This window comes from Crocuta crocuta, unplaced genomic scaffold (genome assembly GCF_008692635.1).
Source record: "Crocuta crocuta isolate KB4526 unplaced genomic scaffold, BGI_CrCroc_1.0 scaffold200, whole genome shotgun sequence".
NCBI classification, from domain to species: domain Eukaryota; kingdom Metazoa; phylum Chordata; class Mammalia; order Carnivora; family Hyaenidae; genus Crocuta; species Crocuta crocuta.
In genome coordinates, this window is record NW_027527135.1 from 237522 (window position 1) to 263328 (window position 25807).

Consider the following 25807-nt stretch of genomic DNA (forward strand, 5'->3'; position numbering starts at 1 on the left):
TAAGTTCCTTCACAAGGTGCAATCATCATACCAGGGCCGGAATAAGGGGACAAGTCACTCCTGATATTGATCAACAAGGTACCCTAGGGGTCAGTGCTCAAGCAGAAATAATTGAGTGGGGGTAGATATCGGTCATCACCGGATTGGGAAGAGACCGTGCAAACTTGCTTTAACCTCACCAGGAGTTTTCTCAACTAGTGGTCTCAGAATGGTTCCCAACACTCGCTCTCTCTGTCTGTCTCTCAAAATAAATAAACAGACTTAAAATTTTTAATTTAAGGAATAATTCAAAAGTAGGAAGGACAATGAAGAAGATCCTGTTCAGTATGAAAACTAGAAATTAACCAATAGATCACACATTTATCATATGATTGAAGCATTAAACCCAAAAAGTGGGTAATGTGTGTGTGTGTGTGTGTGTGTGTCATTTACTTAAATAAGAATGATGTGTTTTCTATAAGAAACCTTTTTCCTCTTCTTTATATGCACTTAAAAAAAAAAAAAACAAAGCCTGCCGAGGCAGGTTGTTCTCCTGTTACCAAGCACCTAGAGCTTGGATAAATAAGAAGCATATTTCTGAATGATTTGGAAAACAGGGAAACTCAGAAGGAAGCACTGGAAATTCCCAAGAGCTTCCCTCTCCCTGAACCCCTTCTCCTACCACAAAACACGCACACATCTGAAAGCAAATTGAGAACCACATGTGGGGCTAAGATTGCCCCGAAGGCAGCTGCCAATATAGGAAACTGAAGTTTGTGTTAATGCCATGTGGAGATATGAGAATGGGTCTTGGCCTAATAAAATGAGAAAGATAACCTGAAATCCCCACATAAAACTGGGAATCTGAAAAGATATGCCTTAAATAAAAGTGTGAACTTATACATACACACATGCACAATATATATAAAATATGTATTTTTATATATTATATATAATTATAAAATATATTTTTTAATATTTTTTATTCATTTCTAGGAGAGAGAGAGAGAGAGANTTTATTTATTTAAATTTTTTTTTAGAGTTTTTATTTATTTTTGAGGCAGCGAGAGACCGAGCATGAATGGGGGAAAGGGCAGAGAGAGAGAGGGAGACAGAAATAGAGACAGGCTCCAGGCTCTGAGCTGTCAGCACAGAGCCCAATGAGGGGCTCGAACTCACAGACCATGAGGTCATAACCTAAGCTGAAGTTGGGCGCTTAGTCAACTGAGCCACCCAGGCACCCCTAAAATAAAATTTTAAAGCAAAGTGAGAGCCTGTTGGCAAAGCAAGTCAATCAGGAAACCTTTCAATCCTCACTGAGACTCTATGAGAGAGAAAAATAAATGGCCAACACCACAACAATAATAATTTCCCCTGAGAATTTGTGACAGACTCCTGGTCTCACAGTATTTTTTTGGTTTGAATTGATATTACCATCATGGTTTTGGAAATTCCAAGCAACACATTAGGTTATAATGTAACCCAGGATTAGTAACACCACCCCACTCCATCTCACTATTTCTACCAGATAGATGAGCAAAACATGAGACCAAACAAAATAAATCCGAGCGCAAGAAGAAATTTTAAAGAGCTAGAGTCAAAATCTCCTCCTCCTACTTCTCCTCCTACTAATGATAACAGAAGCCAGTATCAAGTCCCCGGAGCACACTGGGTGCTGGAATATTAAAAACAGAATATAAACACTTAAACACATAGAATTGTTCTAAAAATATATGACCAAATTAAAAAAAATATATGAGAGAAGTAGGAGACTATTTCAAAATGAACAGACATATGTGGAAAACTACCAAATAGAAATAAAAAACAAAATTGTTACAATTAACAGCTCCATAGAGATATCAAAAACTCACAGTAGAAGAGAGAATCTTCTACCAGCAGGATAATCCTTTAGAAAGTGTGGTACAGGAGAAAAGGAGAATAAGGAAATCAAAGATTTTGAAACATGAAGCAAAATGAGAAAGTCTGACAAATGTTTAAGCAGAAATCTAAATGAAGAGCATAGAGAGAATAAAAGTGAAAAAACATTAAAGAGATAATTACTAAGTATTTTCAGAAGTGATGAAAATTATGATTGTCCATTTGCCAGTGTGGTTACCATTCCCAGTAATTTTTCTTGTGTAGATTCAGATTTCCATTTGGAATCATTTTCTTCTCCTGAAGGCCTTCCTTTAACATTTCATTTTAAGTGTGTGTGTGTGTGTGTGTGTGTGTGTGTGTGTGTAGGTGTGTGTGTAATTTACATCTGTTGGCCATGAATTTTTCAGCTTTTTTTGCCTGAAGAGTCTTCATTTTGACTTGATTTTAATGATGTTTCTCCTACTTACTAGCTGTAGGACCTTGGGAAATTCCTCTAGGATTCATTTTCTTAACGTGTGACATGGAGGTAGTAATAGTTCATAGTTCAAAGGATTGTCTTAGAGACTAAATTAATTTGTGCATGTTACTCACTTAGAATAGTGCTTGACATGTAGTAACCTCTCAATACATGTTTTAAGTTATGGGAGTTTCTGGGAGCAAGCAACAACAATCTGATTACGATGTTCCTTAACAGGAAATCTAAGATGTAGTTCCAGGGTTTATCTTGCAGCTCAGTGATATTAGATTAAAAGTCTGACATCTCAGTGATTGTTCTCTCTTATGGGACACAAAATTATTCTCTTTTAGCTCCAAATATTACATTTTCATAGCTGTTATCAGTTGCATGAAGGAAGAAGGAAAGGAGTGGCACAAGGAAGCCACCTTTATACTCCTCCTGTCCCTTTGTCAAGAAAGCAAATGCTTTTGCTCAAGCCCTTCTTGTAGGACTCCCTCCATGTGATCACTGACCAGATCCCTGTCACATGGCCACCATTAACTCCAAATGAGCATATTCTTCAGGGAGGGGGATGATGATGAACCATTTATGATTCATCTCCTTGGGTCAGCCATGATGCTACCTATATAAAAATGGAGATATCTTCCTAAAGCAGAAGGGAAAGTAGCTAATAACATCTAACTTTGGACATTTCATATTAATTTTACCTTTTTTAAAAATTATACTTTGGCTTACAGGCTCTATTAGAATAATGAAATGCAACATTTTAATCAATTCTAGTTGAAAAAAATGTGTTGCTGGCTAGTGTTGATGAAAACTGGTTTCAAAAAAATGGAGATTGGCTTAGGATGTGATTGAAAACCTGATTGTTTTTATTTTTTATGTAATTACTGCTTTCTTTGCTGCAAACTATATCTGAATAGAATCACCTTTGGCAAGAAAAATCTTTGAATTACAGGCAACTACAAACCTGACTCTTAACTGATGTTTCTCTGAATATTTGGAACCTTGTCACATATCTTGTTGTGAATAACTTCAGGTGAAAATGTTGTACATGAATTACCACGTTTTGCTTTAAAATTATCGTTCTTTTTATAGCATTAAGTGTACCATTTCTTGTTTATCATAATCTTGCTGGCTCAATAGCAAAACATGTTCACCATGATTATTTTCATAGGCATCCCAATGCTTTTTTTAATTCTGTCATACTTGTGAGGATTTAATAAGTAAATTTTATACATAAATACATAGATATAGATATATAAAATATAAACTTCTATTCATTTAGTCACTCAAAACATATTTACAGAATATCTTCTATTTCTCCATTTCAGTACCATCTTGAAAAATAAACTCTCTCTGCTCACCAAAATCTTATATTTTATATATAAACTAGACTAATGTGATGGTGAAAGATTTCCAATAGCTATTATCCTGTTCTTCTTTGGTTAAAACACTGATTTTTAGCTAGGCACATTTCCACACACTCCAAAGGCTACATTTTTCAACCTCCACTACAGGAGAGTAACAAAGGTCAGCCTCCCAAGGAGGCACACTGTGGGATGAAGATATGCATGTAGGATGTTTATTGAGGAATGTTTTTAGTATCAGCACCAGTGGAAGAATGAAGAGAGCAGGGTTGGTAAGAGTTGCAAGGTACTCACAAACAAGGCCTTAGCCAATCCTAAGGGGGTCTTTGGAGCTGGAATGGTGAAGAGTTTTCCCATTTTGAGGAGTTTTGTGGAGGAAAGGAGACATGACCTTGAGGCAACTCTCTCCACCCACTGACAATCATGGCAGTCATGGGAAGAGAAGGCAGAGGTGGAGAACAGCAACTTCAGCTGAAAGCTTACAGCCATTAACACTCCCACAACTGGGAATGAGTGTTTCAGTTTTGGAAGGGTAGCATACCATGGAGGATCATCTCCGAGTGGTACTATCTGTGCCGTCAATTAGCTCCTCAATAACTCTCTCAAGCTGACAATTTCTAGAGAGTCTGGCATAGGATAGTTCTACTGCTACAGTTTCTTGGCTGTAAAGTAGGCCTCTCTTGTTTATTAAGAAGTTACAGAGAATCCAGACTGGTCAGTGAAACACTCTCAATAGGTTCTTAGACATTGGTGCTGGCTGAAGCACTAGGAACAGGAAAGGCAAAATGACATTTGAAATATGAGTTGAATCTAGCCAAGATGTATCAATTCTCCTCAGGGTTGGAAGGGATCCAATATAAGGAACTTGACACCAACTCAAACTTTCCCCTAAGAAAAGTAGAATAATTTGACCAATAGTAATTTGATGCCTAATATCTCTAATTGAGTATAACAAAATAATATGAATAATAACATAATAATAATGAATAATAAGTGAGAGCCTGATTACTTCAGGGGAATGGACTCCTTGAAAAGATGGACTTCTAATAGAAAGTGAATAGGGCTAAGTCCTTCAGTTAAATTTTGGGATCACAAGTTAAACTGCTAGAAAGGAAATTTTGTCAGATAATTCTTTGGAAATCTGTGTGATCCCTCTTAACTTGTGCGTTAAGAATATGCCAGTCACAGTGAGGTTCCAAGGAATCCTAGCTTTGTAAAGGGAACATCACCATTAAATCCAATGTCATACATATCCATCCTAAAGAATGTCTTGAGATTACTCTATATTGAGACCAGATATGGGATATTGGAGCAAAGAGTTTTTGTTTCTTGTCTAGAATTATATATAACAAGAAAAAAGTATTTCCTGTTTTTCTCATACATAATATTAATGTCTTAATTCAGGAAAAACAAAAACAACATGAAGGTATGCTAAAGGAAAATAGAGTTTTTCTTATGTTTTCCTTTTTAAATTTGTTTATGCTGGTTCAAAAATCGTCTGTAATGATGAGTCAAAGAGTTGAAAAGAAACATTTGAACATGCTGGATTAGATAGGAGGAGAAAGAGATCACTAATAAGATGGATACATAGGCATAGGATGGCAATACACTAATTTCCAAATTGGTACCTGGCATTAGCTATCTTTTATGTAATCAGGCATTGAAGAAATTTGCAAAAATGTAAAACAACTCCACTCTTATCACTGTTCTTTTGTTTTGTTTTGGGTAATGCAGTTAATTTTACATTAAAATATATTTTGTTAATATGAAATGGGTTTATTATTTATTATTCTAAGTATATTAAGAAATGCATAGGGAGCGCCTTGGTGGTTCAGTTGGTTGAGCATTCAGATTTCAGCTCAGGTCATGATATTATGGATTGTGAGTTTGAGCCCCATGTTAGTCTCTGTGCTGACAGCTCAGATCCTGGACCCTGCTTTGGGGTCTCTGTCTCCCTCTCTCTCTGCCCTTACCCTGTCCATGCTCTCTCCCTGTTTCCCTCTCTCTCTATCTCTCTAAAAAATAAATAAACATTAAAACAATTTAAAAAAGAAATACATAGTTTTAAATTTGTTTTAGTGTTAACATGGTAAATATTGAAAGATATACCTAAAATATCTATTTGTTGTCCTTAATAATGTTTAAAAATATCCCAATACATCTAAGTTTGAGAATCATTGGGCTAAAAGAAGGCAAATATGCCCAGAAGAGCAAACATTTGGACTTTGCTGCTCTAAGAATTTCACAGGACAAAGGGCATATAGAAATTTAAAAGTTGCCAAGAAAATGGCTCAAGTGGAAACAGAACAAGCTTATAGGGGCACCTGTGTGGCTCAGTCAGTTGAGTGTCTGAGGTCATGATATCATGATTTGTGGGTTTGAGCCCTGCATTGGGCTCTGTGCTGACACCTTAGAGCCTGGAGCCTGCTTTGGATTTTGTGTCTTCCTCTCTCTCTCTCTGCCTCTCCCCTGCTCCCAGTCTGTCTCTCTTGTCTCTCAAAAATAAACAAAAGTTTAAAAAATGTAAAAAAGAATAAGCTTATAAATGAAGACCATGCAGTGTGTAGGGATTGGAGATCCCAATGAAGTTGAAGAACAGATACAGAGCGGGTGGGGGAAGAAAACTGAAGGTCTGAAGGTTGAACTCACAGGATAACAAGGTTAGCTCTTTTACACTGGAGTTCCTGTGTTTCCTGGGAAGGATGACACGTGGGGTTAGGGCTGAGGGTGACTGAGGTGCAGTTGGAGTTCAGGTCACTGGAAATGGACCTGAGGAGTTGAGGATATTGGATGGTTTGTTCACTGAGATGTTGAAGATCCTGATGGTGCCAGAGCTTGGGTGATTGAAGGAAGATAGATAAATCATCAATACATGAGGCAAACAACAAGGTGATTGGAGATGGACTAAACAGTAGGGGAACAGAGAGCAGGAAAAAGTGAGGGCTCCCCCTCACTTTTTTGGTGGAGAAGTGATAATATATTGCATGATTCTTATCTACATAGGGTTGAAAATAATGAGAAACATTCACTTCAAAGTGCTGAAAGAGATATGAGGCCCTTAGGGAATATCAGTGTCTTTAGGAGAGAACTTGTAGTGCTTTAAGGAAAGAAAAGGGAGTTTATAAAGCTGATGATGAAGAGCCAGTTGGATCTCGATATGAGATGGGATCTCAGAGGACACTAAAGATAAATGTGGATGGTAGGAATCAATGGGAGTATGAGTCAGAAGAAAGGAAATATAGACTCATATATATAAGATTCAATAAGAAGGCATAGATGGCTGAGATATTTACATTTTATGTTGACAAAGCATAACATGAATGTGAATCAAATGGGCTGTAGTAGGCAGAAGTCTATTTATATATCATCTATATATCTATATCTATATATGTGTGTGTATCTACATACATATATGTAGGTAGGTAGGGCCTTACATCACTTTTAATGCACTTATCTTTTTTCTTTAACTTGATCCTATTTCCTCTAGTGTTTCAGGAGTATTCCAAAATGCCATGTGTGCCTTTGTGTCAAACCTGATACTGTCACAGAAGTAATCTACTTTTTGTGGCCCACAGAATCTAGAATCTTAGGATTAATGTCAGTCAAAGAAATTGGTGGTACCATTTACAAAGATAAGCTGGGGGAGGGGCATTCAACATAAACCATAATCCCAGGAGAATTAGAAATTGCAGAAACCTTTTGTTTAGATCACCTACAATATCAAAGCACTATGTTAAAGTTGATGATTTTTTTCTGGACAGAAAGCTGAGTTATCTTTGGTCAGTAGATCAGAGAGAGAAATTTACTGTAGATAACATTTTCCATCAGCTGCAATACTATTTCAACAAAACACTGCATAAACATTATCAGGAATCTTTAAAAAACCCTTCGGAGATAATTAAAATATAATTTTTTGACCAAACAAACTCTTTATCTGCGTGTATTCAACATTTAAAATTTTTAGTTTTAAGCAAAATATTTCCTTATTTTGATTAATCAGCTAGTTAATTTTAATAGTCTTTTGAATTAAAACTATACAAATGTCATGAGAAACTATTTAACTTCTATATAACAAAAAATTACTCCAATATCCTCTGTTAGTTGTGAGTTTGGTAGCCAAATTCTTAGGGAAACATCTTTTCTGTTGAGCAAGTAAATTACCTCTTCTGTCTTTAACTTATTTTTCATATGTGGCTCTTAGCTTTATGGAATTAGCAATTTTATGGAGATGCTCACCTGCTTGATTCATTAAGTGACAATTTGCTGTAATGCTGTGACAATCTGGGAAAGAGGTCTTTGGCTGAGGCAAACCCCGGGGTTAGTCACAGTTGGTATCTAGAGTGAGAGATGAAAGTGTCATGTGGGCCTGGAAGCTAACTTTTAAAGCCACCTACATGCCACACCAGGGCCACACAGGAAAGAGCACTTCAAGAGAAAAAAAAGGCCTGAACAATTTGGATCGAGGACACTGTAACTAAAGCCTGTGTGGAAAGCCAAGCAAGGGTTTTCTAAGATGCACAGAAAATTCTCCTCTATCCACTTCCCTGAAAGAAATGGTTTCATAAAAGAATATAAAGTCCATCAATCTTCTTGCCTTTTCGAATTAAATAAAAGCTTAGAAATGTGCATATTTAGAATGACACTAATTATATTAAAGTCTAATTTGAGGGTTGTTTCAGAATTGCCAATTAAGTGATTTTCATACACAGTATGTAAAAATCTGAAGGTGGAGTGGGTCATATTTGAGCCTTTATGTGCATCATGCTGTTTTAATGACGCCTTGAAAGCATTTCAGAATAGAATGTAAGTAAAGGTTATGTTTCTTTAAATTCTTTATTATAAAACATATTATTTCTCCATCCAAAGTACTATGGATAATATCGCATATAGTAATTCCCAAGAGTATTTTGTTGAATCTAAATTGTCAATTAGTATATAAATTTGACTTAAAACATTCCTCAAACAAAACTCACCATCCTAGCTTTTATAAGAGGTTCTATTTCCAAGTGGAGTTGGATTCTTCCTATCAGAAAAGATTTGCAATTCACCTACAAGATCAAATTAGTGTGAAATTTTAATGAAAATTTGCAAGAGAAGGTGGGGTTAATATTAAATGTACAGAAAAGAGGAGATCTTTAATTATGTCATTTTCTTAACACTTTCTTTGCATTTTACAACAAACAATACAACAAACAGTTCAGCTGTTCTTAAAAGACTTTGATGACCAATGGATGGGAAAATGAGAGCCATACAACTGAAGAGGCATTCAGCTCTATAGATGAGGCGGTAGAGAAATTTTTCAAAAATATTTTCTGACTCTTCATTTTTAACTTGGGTTGGCTTTATGAGTATTAGTTAATTGTGTTCTAATGGTTAAACACCATGCCATATGTATCCAGTATGTCTTCTTAAAGACTGCTTGTTAACTATATAAAGAGTCAAGCAAAACTAATCTAAATTTCTAGGCTATTTCAGGGCTTTATTTAGCTTCTTGGTAATACAATTTAATAGCAGGTCATGCTATTTTATGTACTGAATTGCCACATAAGGCCTGAGATTTAGAAACATGAAAAATTAATGATGCTAAAGGGATGGGATTGATAGAGCAATGTTTTCCTCATCCAAATCCTATTAAGGAATGACAAGTAGCAAATTAAATATTAAAGATTTAAAAAATATTTTGGTTAAGTTTGATTGCCTTTGTCTTTCAGTTTCATTTAGAAGGGCCACTTTACAATCTTGGACTGTTACCCAAGACACATAGTCCCATTCATTGTACTTTGTGATTTTTTTTCTAGTCTATGTTAATTTTCAACTACTTGGAATAACTTACTAGTGATCAAATACACACTGTTGTGGTCCTTCCTATTTAAGAAACACAGTTAGCAAAAAAAAAAAAAATCCCCTTCTTCAAAGACCAGTGTGAATTCTAATGAGTCGTACATCCTTACTGATTCCTCCGGTGATATGTTGTACTAATACATCATTTCTGAAAGCTGTCTCTTTAATGATGTATTAATATAATACATCATCAGTCTGAGGCAGAAGAAAGATGAATTGCCTAAAATATGGTGTCTTTAATGGAACAAAAGATTGTTAGAATAGATTAATTTTAATTATAAAAGAAAGGGAGTCTACTTCTGAGTAAATCATATCAGCTCTTCCTAGTCAGTGTCTGCGTCTCTTCAACTAAATTTAAAGATGCTGTTTAATTAGGGTTTTTTCTCCTGGTTTTATTGCGAAATAATGGCCCTGCATTATTGTATAAGTTTAAGGGCATACGGCATGATGGCTTGTCTTGCATATATTGTGAAATAACTATAGTGTAGGTGCAGGTAATATCCATCTTCCCATCTTCTCATATAGATACAGTTAAAAAAATTTCCTTTAGAGAATATATCTTATCCTTCAGATAAGAACTCATAGGATTTACTCTTGTAACAACTTTTGTCAATATGATACAGCAGTGCTATTTATAGTCATCATGTTGTACATTGCATTCCTAGCATTTACTTATTTTATAACTGGACAATTGTACTTAAAAAAATGTTTTTACTGTTTATTTATTTTTGAGAGACAGAGAGACAGAGTGTTGAGTAGGGAGGGACAGAGAGAGACGGAGACACAGAATCTGAAGCAGGCTTCAGGCTCTGAGCTGTCAGCACAGAGACCGACGTGGGGTTCTAACCCACAAACTGTGAAATCATGACCTGAGCCAAAGTCGGACGCTTAACCAACTGAGCCACTCAGGCGCCCCTGGACAGTTGTACTTTAAAAAAAAAAATGTTTATTTAGTTATTTTGACAGAGAGATCATGCGAATGAGCAGGAGAAGGGTAGAGACAGAGGAAAAGTGAGAGAATCCCAAGCAGACCCAGTGGTGTCAGTGCAGAGACTGATGTGGGGCTCAGTCTGACAAGCCATGAGATCCTGACCTAAGCCGAAATCAAGTCTCAGACACTTAATTGACTGAGACACCCAGGCACCCCTGGACAGCTGTACATTTTGATCACCTTCTTTAAATAGTTTTCCCTCTTCCCATCTACTGCCTCTGGTACCATAACCACAAGTCTGATCTCTTTTCCTCTGAGTTCTTTTGTTAATTTATTTTATTTTATGTTTTTAGATTCCACATATAAGTGAGATCATATAGTATTTGTCTTTGTCTGTATTACTTATTTTAGGTAGCATGAGGCCTTCAAGATCCACCCATGTTGTCACAAATGGCAGAATTTCCTTTTATAGCTGAATAATATTTCTGGTGTGTGTGTGTGTGTATGTGTGCCCCAACTTCTTATCTGTTCATCCATTGATGGACACAGGCCGTTTTCATTTCTTGTCTACTGTCAATAAAGCTGAGGGTGCAGGTATCTTTTCAGGTAAGTGTTTTTGGTTTTTTTGAATATGTTTCCAGAAGTGGGATTGCTAGATCAGATGGCAGATGGCAGTTTTATTTTTATTTATTTTTTTGAGGATCCCTCCTACTGTTTTCTATAGTGACAGTATTTACAATTCCGCCAACAGGGAACAAGGATTTTCTTTTCTCCATGCCCATACAATAGTTTATTTCTTATCTTAAAGATGGTGGCCATTCTAACAGATGTGAGGTGATATCTTGTTATGGTTTCAATTAGCACTTCCCTAATGACTGTTTAAGCATCTTTCTATGTGCCTGTTGGCCTTTTGTAGATTTTCTTTGTATGGTCCGTTGTCTATTTTGGTTATTTGTTGTTTGCTATTGAGTTGTATGAGTTATTTATATATTTTGGAAACTAACCTCTTTTAGTTTGATGTAGTCTCACTTGTTTATTTTTTATCTGTTGCTTGTGGGATAGGTGTCATATCAATTAAAAAAGTCATTACCAAGGGGCACTTGGGTGTCTCAGTCAGTTAAGTGTCTGCCTCTTGATTTTGGCTCAGGGTATGATCTTGTGGTCGTGGGATGGAGCCCCACATCAGGCTCTGTACGGAGCATAGATCCTGCTTGGGATTCTCTCTCTCCCTTTCTCTGCCTCTTCCCCATTTTCTCTCTGTCTCAAAATAAATAAATAAATTTAAAAAAATCATTATAAGGCACATGTCCAGGAACTTTATTATTATGTTTTTCTCCTCAGATTTTCATGTTTTTAGGGTCTTTTACTTAATTCTTTAAATTGAGTTAATTTTTGTGAGTGGTATAAGATATGGGTCTAGCTTTATTCTTTTATATGTGAATATCCAATTATGCCAGCACCGTTTATTGAAATTATTGTCTTTTCTTCATTTAGTATTCTTGGCTCCCTTGTGAAATACTAGTTGACTATACATACTTGGGTTTATTGCTGGGCTCTCAATTATGTTGTATTGATCTATTTTTCTGCCTTTATGCCAGGACCATACTGTTTTGATGACTATAGCTTTATAATATAACTTGAAATCAGGAAGTGTTATATCTCCTGCTTTGTTCTTTCTCAGAATTTCTTTCATTATTTGGGGTATTTTGTGGTTCCATATAAATTTTAGGAGTAAAGTTTTTCTACTTCTGTAAAAAAATGCCATTGGAATCTTGATAGTGATTGCACTGAATCTATAGATGGCTTTGGGTAATATTGGCATTTTAACAATTTAATAATTCAAATCCATGAGCAGCATACCTTTCCATGTATTTGTGTCTTCTTTGATTTTTTCTCATCAATATCTTATAGTTTTCAGAGTAGACATCTTTTACCTCCTTAATTAATTTTATTTATTTCCAAATATTTCATTGTTTTTGATGCTACTGTAAATGGAATCAGTTTATTTCTTTTCAGAAAATCTATTATTGGCATATGGACATACCATATTTTATGTTAATTTTGTACCATGTTACTTTAGTGAATTCATCTATTAGATCACACAGGTTTGTTTTGGTTAAGTCTTTAGGGTTTTCCTTATGTAAAATCATGTCATCTGCAAAAGAGACAGTTTTACTTCTTCCTTTCCAATTCTGAATTTTTTATTTCTTTTTCTTGCCTAATTGCTCTAGCTAGGACTTCTAGTTCTATGTTGAACAAGAAAGGTAAGAATGGGTACTCTTGTCTCATTCCTGATCCTAAAGGAAAAGCTTTGAACTTTTACCATTGATATATGGCATTTCATATATGGCCATTCATATAAAAAGATATGTTTCTTCTCTGCCTAATTTGTTCTGAGTTATTATTTTGAATAGGTGTTGAATTTTGTCAAATGCATATTTTTATATTTAAGGTGATCACATGACTCATTTCTTTCATCCTATCAATGTCATGTATCACACTGACTAGTTTGCATATGTTGAACCATTCTTGCACTCCAGGAATAAACCTCACTTGATTATAGTGTATGATCCTTTTAATGAACTACTGAATTAAGTTTGCTAGTATTTTATTGAAAGTTTTGCATCTATCTTCATCAAGGATATTGGCCTGCACTTTTCTAGTAGTGTTCTTTTTTGCTTTTGTGTCAGGAGAATGCTGGTCTCATAAAATGAGTTTGGGAGTATTTCCTTCTATTTATTTTTTGGTAGAGTTTGAGAATGATTGGTGTTAATTCTTTCTTTAATGTTTGGTAAAATTTACCAGTGAAGCTATTTGCTCCTGGGCTTTCTTTGCTGGGACATTTTTGATTGCTAACTTTATCTTTTTACTAGGAATTGGTCTATTCAGTCTCATTTAGTCTTGGTGAGTGCTATGTTTCTAAGAATTTTCTCATTTCTTCTAGGTTGTCTAGTTTGTTGGCTGATTATTGCTCATAATAACTCTTATAATCCTATGAATTTCTGTGGTATCAGTGGTAATATCTCTTTTTCCATTTATAATTTTGTTGATTTCCATTCTTTTTGTTTTTTCTGATTCTTCTAGGTAAGAGTTTGTCCATTTTATTTATCTTTTCAAAGAACCAACTCTTCATTTGGTTAATCTTGTCTATTGTTTTTCTGGCCTCAATTTCATTTATTTTTTCTCTAATCTCTAATATTTCTTTATGCTAACTTTGGGCTCAGTTTGTTCTTCTTTTTCTAGTTACTACAGGCATAGGGTTAGGTTGTTTATTTGGAATCTCTATGGCTTCTTAATGTATGTGTTTATTGCTATGAATGTCCCTTATAGACAGCTTTTTCTGCATCCCACACGTTCTAATATGTTGCATTTTCATTTTCATGTGCTTCAGGCAAGCTGTAGATATAGTGAAAAGATCAGTGGTTGATAGGATTCTAGAGGATAGTAAATGAATACATGAGGCACAGGAATTATTAGCAGACTCGTAATCTATTCTGTACACTATTGTAATGGTGCATATATAACATTATGTATTTGTCAAAGCTCAGAACTGCATACAAAGCAAACCTTACCATTGTAGACTACAGATTTCCCCTCTTGCATGTGACTTAACTTTTATGAAAGACCTACATCAGTACCTTTTTTCACTAACTAAAAGAAATCTTTTACGAATATTGCTTTACAAAATGGTAATTGTTGCTTTGCTTTATGCCATTTCAGCCTACCAAACATTTTGTAGGAATGCCCTATTTTTGGTTGGATAGATAGATAGATAAACTGTGGTAACATATCAACATTTGTTCATTGTTGTAACAAATATACCACACTAATGTAAGATGTGAACAATACAGGAAACTGTGTCTGTGGTGGGGAGAGTTGTGTTACATGGGAGCTCTCTGTACAATTTGCTTAATTTTTTTTTTGTAAATCTAAAACTATTGTAGGCGTGCCTAGGTGTCTCTGTCAGTTAAGCCTCTGACTTCAGCTCAGGTCATGATCTCATGATTCGTGGGTTCTAGCCCCATGTCAGATTCTGTGTTGAGGGCTCAGAGCCTGAAGCCTGCTTCCAATTCTGTGTCTTCCTCTATCACTCTGCCCCTTCCATGCTTACACTCTTTCTCTGTCAGAAATGAATAAATGTTTAAAAAAATTAAAAATAAATAAAATAAATAATTAAAACTATTGTAAGGAAATGGGGAATGTGTAGAACTAGGAAACCTAGATTGAAGTCATTGTTCTTCCAAGTCAAATGGTCCTAGGAGGCAAAATCAGAAAATCTTTCTTTGCCCTTATTTTATCTTCCCTCCAAAAATGTCTTTCCTTTGTAACCTGGTACAGTTGTTTCAAGATCTTGATCTGTGATCCTTTTCAGGAAAGAACTATTTACATATTAAGTTTCTTTCTGTACCTAATGTATTTATGCATCATGAGATTGATGTCAGCATATTGAGCCACACAAATGAAATATTTCCTAAAGGAGTTTATTATCTTAAAATAATCTTCTCACATTTATTAAGATTACCTCCAGTTTTTAAGTCATATATGCAAATAATGTTAATTACAGGTATAGTTGTCATGCTTAAAGTAAGCTATGAGGGAATAATGAATCTAATAAGTATTATATTTTGAGAACCTATTATTTTGTGGAGCAAAGTACTCCATTGACACAAAATAATGAAGTGTGATATATAAACAAGTAAAAGAACTTTTAAATTTAATTTAAAATACTATTTCCCCTCTCAATTGTGAATATTTCCCTTTAGTTATTAACTTAGATGAAAAAAAAAGTTATATCAGCAGTCTATTCACAAAGGGAAAAAAGGAGAATGGAGAGAAAGGAAAGACTTTAATTGTGTTTGATAAATGAAATAGTCAGAAATCCTGATTAGTGTGGGAGGAATAAATTATTAAATCTACCCACACCCTCTATTTTTAATCTCCAGTATTCAATTTTATAATCACAAACAATTTCATACAATAGTAAAACAATTATTAGTATTTAAAAATTGATTCATTTTATGCTTGACCTTTAGCAAATTTCAGTTTGTGAGTTCTATTCTTTGAGTGTACAAATAGCTTGGCAAAACTGATTTTTTCAGTTCTTAAAATCCAATGTTCAATTAAAATAGTTTTAAGTTATATTTTCTGAGGCTTAGTGAACATTTATAACATCTTAGTGATCGTGATAACATAAAGTATCTTCATTAATGATTTTGGGAGTACAAAGCATTACTTTTTAATAATCAGTTTTAATATAGACTCCTTTTGAATGATTCTTGCAGGACTGAGATTTTAAAACTGTAGTTACATCATACTATTTTTTCATCCTAATTAGAAGGTAGAGAGTATTGTGATTGTAATGATGAGGAAACCAAAACACAGATAATTAAAATAAGTTTTACTTTTTTTTTGGAAAAAGAGAAAAGTTAATATATTATGAATCTTCTTTAAGAGGTACCACCAGAAGCATTTGCTACATTTCTGAGAGTGTCTGGTGCAATTCTGGAGATCAGAAAAGTACAAAGTTTACTATTGTCCATACTTTTTACCCATGTCCTAATCTTAATCTTATATGCTTTACACGTGGATTGCATTCAGGTCAAGTCTTTGCTTTGGGTTCATTCCATGAAAAAGTATAGATCAAAATATCTCAATAAGAAAGACCCTTGTTTGAAACTTGAGGACTTCTGCAAATGCCAGCTACCTACCAGTCATTTGCCTATTGTTTATTTTCTGTATCAGCTATAAACTCCCTAAAGTTTACCAGAAAAAAAAAATGTTGATGGGAGTATCTGGGTGGCTCAGTCAGTTAGGGGTCTATCTTCATCTCAGGTCATGATCTCATAGTTCTTGAGTTCAAGCCCTGCATCAGGCTCTGTGCTGACAACTCAGAGCCTGGAACCTGCTTTGTCTCCCTCTCTCTCTGCTCCTCCTCCTCCGTTCATACTCTCTGTCTAAAAAATAAACATTTTAAAAATTTTGATCAAATAAAGCCACATTTATTAGGTTTATTTCAGGAAGGGAAAACACCACTTCAATGGAATTTTCATCCTGTGTCAGGAGAGGCTATTGTAGTATTTCAGAGTCCAGAGTGGGTAGTTCTTAGGCATGTCTTACAAGTAGGAGACTAGTTTAGATTGGACAGAAGTTAGGATATACTAATTTTGATTTGGAGGGCACAGTAAGGAAGGGGTTTTAAAATGATTCTTAGCGAGTAAGTTTTGACAAGTAAGCTGTTTTAGTTGGCTCACAGTCTCATCTTCCAAGAGAAAGTATTTCTTGGAGCAAACAGCAAGTTTATTTCCACTTACTCCCAGGATTGTTTAACAAAGAGAGGTGAGAGGGCTTCCAGTATTGATTATTACAGAGATAAGGAATATGCTCATTTCATTTTTTATTTTGTGGATATCAGTTTACAATTACAAATGTGGGTCTGGAATGGAAATATTTTGTCAGCTTAAATCTAATTCCCAACTTTCCTGGTTAGTGGACAAGTCAAATATAATTATTGGGACTTCGTTATTTTCACTAGATGGAGTCACACACAGATTTCAGTGTTCTGTGTGGTACTTATAAATTGTGGGAAGGGACTCTAGTTGGAGTCTATTATAGATACTGCTAGTATTTTCATTATCTATATCCATGTAGTTCTCTAAAATTCCAGGGATTTTTACTTCCATGTCCTTATGGTGCATGGAAGTAGTTGTTCAGTTCTATAAAATAAGAAGTGGATTTTAGGGAATAATTAATGAAACAGCTTCAGCACATAGAGAGTCCCATTCTGAGGAATTTTGAGTGGAGCTAGCTCCATATAGCCATGAAGTAGTAAAAAATAGTAATTGCAAATTTGGAATATTTAATAATAATTGGCTGAGGTTGCTTTACCTCCCCACTATGACATCCCTCTTATTTTACTTACACTCCTGTATAGTAGTATCAGCAGGTCACTCTGATAAAGGTAAAGGTAAGCTGAGGGTATTTGGGTTGGGTTGAGTAGGATATACTTATGTGATTCATAATCACTTGCCTGTATAGTTAAGTAATTGCAAGTCATTGCATGTAGGCATGATTTCTAGAAATAATATTTTCATGTAGTATAACTCACTTGATATCATGACAAAGTAGGCATTATGGGTGAAAACGTGCAGGGCCAAAATGTGTTCAAGGATGACTACCTGGAAAAGGAAGTATGTAGGTAGTGAATAAGAAACAGGTCTTGAGATGATATCTGGAACCAATAAATTAGACAGTAATCAAAAGTGTAAAATTATAAGCAGAGGATCTGCATCCCATTGATGCACAGAATGGAAATTCTCTCATCAGAAATGTACCCAAAAATTCAGTAATGTACAACATTATGATGAGTATTCAGTTGTAATAGTTTTATTATTTGTAGTAGTTGCTGAATATGATTTTTTCAATTTTATTGTGGTCAGATATATACAATGTAAACTTTACCATCTCAACCATTTTTAATATACATTTCTGTGGCATTATGTACATTCATATTGTTGTGCAGCTATCACCACTGCTTGTCTCCATAACCCTTTTCATCTTGTAAAATTGAAACTCTTCTCCATTAAACAATAATTCCCCATTGCTATAGGCCCCCTGATCCTGGTAAACCCCTTATACTTTCTGTCTTTATGAGTTTGGCTACACTAAGTGCTTCATATAAGTGGAATCATAGAGTGTTGGTCTTTTTTTTTATTGGCTTATTTCACTCTAATGTTCTGCAAGTTCATTCACATTGTAACATATGTTAGAATTTCTTTTCATTTTTAAAAAGGTTTTTTATTTATTTTGAAGAGAGGGAGTGTGAGTGGGGAGGAACAGAGACAGACAGAGGATCTGAAGTGGGCTCTGCGCTGACAGCAGAGAGCCCAACATGAGACTCAAACTCACCAACTGTGAGATCATCACCTGAGCTGAAGCCAGATGCTCAATCGATGGAGCCACCCATTTGCCCTGAAATTTTTTCTTTTTAAGACTAAATAATATTGCATTGTCTGAAACTATACATAAAACTTTAAACCAACTCTATTTGTGTAGTTTACAAATGAAATGCAGCGATTTTCCTAGAAGTATGTATCTGTGAAACCAACACCACAATCCAGATATAGAATATTTCTATCATCTCCCCAAATTTTCCTTTGCTTCTTAGAATTCATCAGTCCTACTGTCCTAAGCTTTAGGCAAAGACTGATCCATACTTTGCCACTATAGATTACATTTTGCCTCCTCAAGAATCATATGTATGCATATATGAATTCATACAGTTTGTATTCTTTTCACTAAGAATAATGATTTTGAGATATATTCATGTTAATTTATCTACCTATGATTCATTGCTTTTATTTCTGAGTACTATTCTACTGACTAGATATATCACATTTTGTTTTAGCCACTCATCTGTTGGAAGACATTTGGGTTCACCCCTTCTCATTTTATTTAAGATATCAAATGTGCTATTTATGATAGATTATTGCTATTTACTTAATATCTGAATGATCTGTAGTGATAACCTCTCTATCTTGGTTTGGTTATTTATCTTCCCTTTCTCTTTCTTTTTCTCACTCTTTCTCAAGTTAATCACTTTAACCAGGGGTACATTGATTCTCTTAATCTCCTCAAGAATCAGCTTTCAGATTTATTAATATATTTCTATTTTCTCTCATTACTTCTTGGTATAATCTTTACCATATCTTATTTTCTACTTTTTTTAGGTTTACTGTACTTTTCTTATCAAACATCCTAAAATAATACTCTAAAATTCTTTTAGAAATTTCTTTTGTTCTAAAATCATTTAAACATATTTTTGTCTCCCAAATGCTGCTTTAAATATGCCATATCTTCTTTCATTTAATAGTATGAAAGCTGAAATAAGGAGGCAGAGAGTCACTTTGCTTTTACCTCAACAGGGAACAGGAGCATAAGGCGACTCAAATTTGTCACTGTTCTGTGCATGTCTAGGAATGATCATGAAAGCACTACAAGTATTGATTTGATAGTTACAAATAAATTTAGTGAGAAGGCAAGTTCACAAATACAGAAGCAGTGCATTATGAGGATTGATTGCATCGCTCTCTTTGTATGTATGTATATAACAGCATCAGTTTGAACTGCACTGGTCCACTTATATGTGAATTTTTTTTTTTTTTTTAAGAATTACAACACAGTACTGTAAATGCATTTTTTCTTCCTCATGGCTTTCTTAATAACATTTCATTCTTTCTAGCTTACCCTATTATAAGAACACAATATATAGTGTGTACATATGACATACAAATGTGTGTTAATCTACTGTTTATGTTATCAGTATGGTGTCCAGTCAACAGTAGGCATTTAGTAGTTAACTTTGGGAGGAGTAAAAGGTTATATGTGGATTTTCGATTGCATGGTGGGGTCAGTGCCCCTAATTTCCACATTGTTCAAGAGTCAACTGTGTGTGTGTGTGTATGTATGTGTGTGTGTGTATGTGTGTGTGTGTGTGTGTGTATGTGTATACACATATTTGGTTTACCTGGGATTTTTTTTTTAAATTAAATGTTAACAAAGAAGAAAATCTTTTTAACTTATCCATTCTACTTGCCTTTGCTTTTAATTAGATCATTAAATAATTCACATTTAATATAATTGCTGATGTGTTTAGGTTTTGGTTAAATATTTTATTATTTATTATTTTTACTTGGCTTTTTACTTCTGACTTTTGTTTGTCTGTACTCTTTTCTCACTTAGTTTTGTATATTTATTTTTTAATTCTATTTTATCTATTGGAGTCTTAGATAGACATGACTTTATTGGTTGCTTCAGGGATCCTATGAATCCTCCAATTTCATTCTATTTAGAGGTAATACTGTAGCTTCTCATGTATAATATAGAAAATGTTGCAATTCTATAGTTCATTTACCCCACTCCCATCATTCTTTATGGTATAGTTACCAAAGACATTATATCTTTGTGTCTTTGTTCCTTCTAAACTGTAATGTACGTAGCTCATCATATCATTCCTTTTCACTTTTCCTCTGTCTCCTGGGTCACCATGGTTCTTTGCAAACTCTATCCACTGTGGTTGCTGCCATTGTGACTTTCATAACCTTCTGTAGAAGTCAAGAAAATACAATGACAGGGAAACTGCACAGAGGACCAGAGAGAGTTGGAGGAGATGCCAGCTCATATACATATTGCACAGTAAAAGATGAATTCCTTAAAGTTTCATGATTCCAGAAAGCATTCATGTCCATTTTGCCACAGAACGGTGACAAGGAACAATTTCTATCAACAAAAGAAGATTGGCTTCTACTCTTTTCTTTATTTTTGGTGTTAGTGTCTGTACTTTGACTTACTTTTTTCTTTTCTGTCTAAATGACTTTTCTGACATTTTTCTACACTTAAATAAATAACAGTAGGGGTGCCTGAGTATCTCAGTTGCTTAAGTGTCAAACTTTTGATATCAGCTCAGGTCATCATCTCATGGTTGTGAGATGGAGCTTCATGTCAGGCTCCATGCTCAGTGTGGAGTCTCCTTGGGATTCTGTCTCTTCCCTTCTCTACCCCTCCCTCACTCATGCTCTCCCTCGAAATAAAAAAAAAAAAAGAATACATTTTCTTAGTTTTTACTAACTTTTGTTTTTCTTTTGTAATTTTATCCTCAGTAAAATGATCTTACTTCTTTTTCTGGCATGAACAATTCATAGTGGGAGAGGACTGCCAGTATATGTGATGGATTTTTCAAATTTATACTATTGTCAGTAAATGACAGTGTACTAGGAAAAACAACATTTCACACATTTCCAAAGTCTAAGTGTGGATATTAAAAGTTACACTTAAACATTTCCTCACTGTCTGTCTTAAGCTTTGTTAAATTTCTCTAGGTGATATAAACAATTATTGGACCTCCTTATTTTGAGCTCTTTATAATTTAATTGGATAAGATAATTTAAACACTGTCAAATAAAAGAATTAAAAATACTAAATAAATGCTAGAAAAAAATGACAAAAATTCTCAACTTTTTAGTTTTAGGAATGAAATAACAGTAGCAACAACAAAGTTATAACTCAGCTTCTTTAGAAATTGCAGAAGTAAAAATTACATAAAAGTACTTCACAGTCAGCTAATAATATTCTCTACGAGTTTCACATAAATACAGATACAACTCAAAGCAATACGTATCAACTGCATCAACTGCTAATCACAATGCTTGTTTTTTGAACAACCGTTATCTTTCATTTTCCATCTCTGGAAATAAAGATGCATATGCTGAGCACAATTTCCAGATTGTTATCTAATTCTTACTTTTAACATAGTTAAAATACTCCTGACCCTTGGAGGCTGACATCCACTATTTGATTTTTGATAATATTGCACATAGCATTCTTAAATATATTGCATATAGTAGTGTCTCATAGTAAAGACTCTTAGCCAGCAAAGTAGCTGGCTTATTCCCTGCGTCTTCTGTATTTGCCAGCTGATTCCAAGGGTTTAAGGTGAACTCCATCTGGAATTTAAGGACTCTTTCTGTTGCTCTTTGGCAGAGGAGCTCAGCCTACAGTGGCCTTTTGAAAATTTCATCTGGGGACAACATCTAGCTTCCTCTCTCAAGTTGCTAAGAAGTGCTATTAAATGATTTCACTTTTTATTTTTAGAAAACAGGGAATTTGTGCGATATAATCCTTGGGGATTATTGGAATTTTATTATATTAACTTTAAAAATACTTTCCTTAGTTTCTTTTTTCTTCGCTTTTGAAATAGGGAACAGCACATATCAACAGCTTGGGAGGCAATATGTCAACAATGTGTTTTTAAAAGTTTTAAGAGATCCTCCACACTCTTCAATGGCTCCTATTTGACTGAGGAGTAGTTCTTACAACAATGCCCTTCAGTAATGGCCTGAGAGGTAGTCTGTGAACTGGCCCTTGGTAGCTCTCTCACTTCATCTCCTCCTTCCTCTGCCTCCAACTTATTGAGCTTCAGCCACTATTTCTTGCTGTTCCTCAAACACACTGCTGATCTTCCCAACTTAGATTTTTTTTTTTTTTTGCAACACACTTTTCTCAGATCACCTCATAGCTAACTGTCTTGCTCCTTTAAAATCTCAACCATTCATGCCTATCATGTCCACTCTATTTAAAGTTGAAAATTTCACCCATCTATCTCCCTTTATCTGCTCTATTTTAAGCATAGCACTTACTACCTTTTTACATACACTATAATTTTGAATGTATTATTACCTTTGTTTATCATCTGTCTTTCCTGTTAGAATCTAAGCATGCAGACTAATATCTGGGACATATTAGGTTCTCAGTAAATATTTATTAAAATATTTGTTTAATGCTAGGAGTGTATTATAATAGTTACTTTTTCCCAGACCCTCTGAGAATCGTGAAACCTACTGCAGACAGAGGCTATTCCTTTGAACTAAATTCACTTCTCTGCAAATGTAGGCTTCAATCTAAGGCTAAGATTACATGCTTAAAATAGATAAAAGGCTTTTCTTGAATATAAGAGAGATTCTCAGAATCTATGTAGAGTTGAGATTCTGGGTCTTCCATGGCAAGAAGGCTTATGGGTATTGCTGTGAGGACATGGACACAGTAGGATCTCAGGGCACTGATTCCCCAAAGATTAGCATTTCACCATCATAGTACAGAAGAGGCAGCGAAAAGAGGCAGAGCCAGGTGGGCCTGAGGAAATCCTTCAACTGAGAGGCATCAGAGTTTACCCCGGATTGAAGAAAACTCTAGGCATTGAGCAAGGATAAGAGACTAGGGAATTAGATTTTATTTCCAACTGCCAAACAAAATGAGAATTCTGAGGGAAAATTAAGTTCATTTAAAGAATGCAGAGGTTTGGGTTTGCCTTTTGTTTTTTAGGGGGTGTTTTCTTGGGGGGGCACTAGTTTTGTGGACTGAGATTTACACATCCTAGTTGATGGCTAAAAATTTACCCCAAGAGTAGTAAATAGTAAGCTAAATGATAGTACAAGAACACCTCAGTGCTGAAGACTGGTACATTTTCCCTTCTTCCCATGGTTTCTAGTCATTCTTTCATGCCCAGAGTATATGAGTGTTGTATGTGTATGTGCACATGCGTGTTCTAATGCTCTTTATGTCAGTGTGTATGTATAGCACTATTTGTTATCTGGTAAACTCCTTAATCTACGGACTTGAAATCCCATTTCCATAGCTCCAGGTTTAAGTCATGTGCCTCACTTATTGTCTCACAGCACTTTGGTTATACTGAAACCATTTATTTCCCTAACTCCTTAACTCATGTTTATAAACATAAATCATGTTTATATTGTGCTTTTGTTATTTGCTCCAAGGTGCTCAGAACATAGATACTTTTGAGGGGGAGAGGAGGAGTTAGGGTGGGCGAGTGGGAGTGTAGAAGTTCCCCAAACAAAATGAGGTGTTGTTATCAGAAGAAAGAGTAAAGATGTATACATTCCCCTAGATGTCAAAATGTAATATCCCCAAATTTCTGGAGATCCCAAGAGCAACACATATTGAGTAAATTTAATTTAGAATTTCTTTCACGGTAATCTGCCTTTGGAGTAAATTGAACTGCTTCCAATCAAGAGAAAGATTTAAAAGGATTATCTTATTCATTGTTTCTCAAAGCCTGTCTTTATATGGAAGCTTAGGGGGAACTGGAATGACTCCCAGTGAGAACAACTCTTATTGAGTTATTCTACTTTTAAATCCAAAAATTAGTTTGGAAATAGACCTGAATAAAATTCTGTAGTTGTCCAATGGAACTCCCCTAACAGGGTAATTATAACACCTCCTGAGGCTACCAGGAACCAAATTCATTTAAGCAGTTACTTGAGCATCTAGTTCTTTTCTACTTCTTTCTAATGGAAAACAATTGGTTAGCTGGGCAGCTATAATGCACCTCTCCTAATATACCGGTTTTCATTTTTAAAGCCAATCTTTCCCACTTGAAACCATGTCTGAAGGAAATTGCTTTAAACAATGATAGGCTCCTCTTGGGTTAGTATCTCCTACTGATTTGTTTTTACTAAGGGATTTCAAAGGTATTTAAGTTAACGTGAGAAAAGTAAATGGCATTTTTCATCTGCTCCCTCTATTTCACTACGGAAATGAATGTGGCAGACTCAATGCGTTATTTTCTAAAATGGCTAACTATTTTCTATTTTGAAATAAATGGATGCTGGCTGGTGGCAAAAAGACCAGTGAAAAGTTACTTTGAAATCACTGCAGGAAGTGATGAACATTGATGACAGGGTGTAGACTAGGTAGCAATGGAAAGAAGATGCAGTCTAATCATTTATAAAAGTATATGGATGTTTCTACAAAATCTTATAATAACAAAAAGCACACATATATTTTTATGAAATAAAAAGTGATTTAAGAGCTACTAAGATTCCAAAATGGAGGATATATAAAAAAATTAAATACAAACAGCTATGAAATCCAATGCTAGAAAGAAGGCTCACCCTATCAGTGAATATTAAGTAACAGGATTCTGCACTGATAAACATTAATAGATGACTAAGACCAACCAGAGAGGAGAAAACAGACCAAAATCATGGACTCAAATGGACAGATGGACAAATTGCACACAGAAATCAGAATATCAACCAAATGATCAATCAAGTGTGAGAGTGTAATCAGACCTTGTGCCACTCACAGATCTTCCCTGCTATGTTTACTTAGAAGAATTATAGCTGTTGTAACCAGTCCAAAGCATCTGAGAAATGGCCTAACATAGGAGAGCAAAAGTAAGGACAATTCTAAGATGAATAACATTTGGTATAAATTAAAATAGAAATTCTTTGGACTTTCAGAAATAATACCTTTAAAAAGTGTGTTCTTTATGACAAATACATGACTAAGTTGCCAGAGGGCCTTAGGCATAAAGTGAAGATAGCTATTAAGAGAGTATATAAGAAAACAAATAAGCAAGCAAGTGTATTAATAAAGAATATGTAAAATAAATAGATCCAATATATTTCCTACCCCTCTTTCCCTTCTTTTATTTATTTATTTTTTAATGTTTACTTATTTTTTAGAGAGGGAGAGAGAGAGAGAACAGGGAATGGCAGAGAGAGAGTGAGACAGAATGTGAATCAGGCTCCAGGCTCTGAGCTGTCAGCACAGAGCCTGACTTGGGGTTCTAACTCATGAACCGTGAGATCATGACCTGAGCCGAAGTCGGATGCCCAACTGACTGAGCCACCCAGGCACCTGTCTCTTCCCTTTCCCCATCATACTCTCTAAAAACATGTGAGTAAAGAAATAGAAATTTAAGTACGTTATATACAAATATAAAGGCATAATAAAATAAGAACTAAAAATAAATAATGAATTATATTGTTAGCAAAG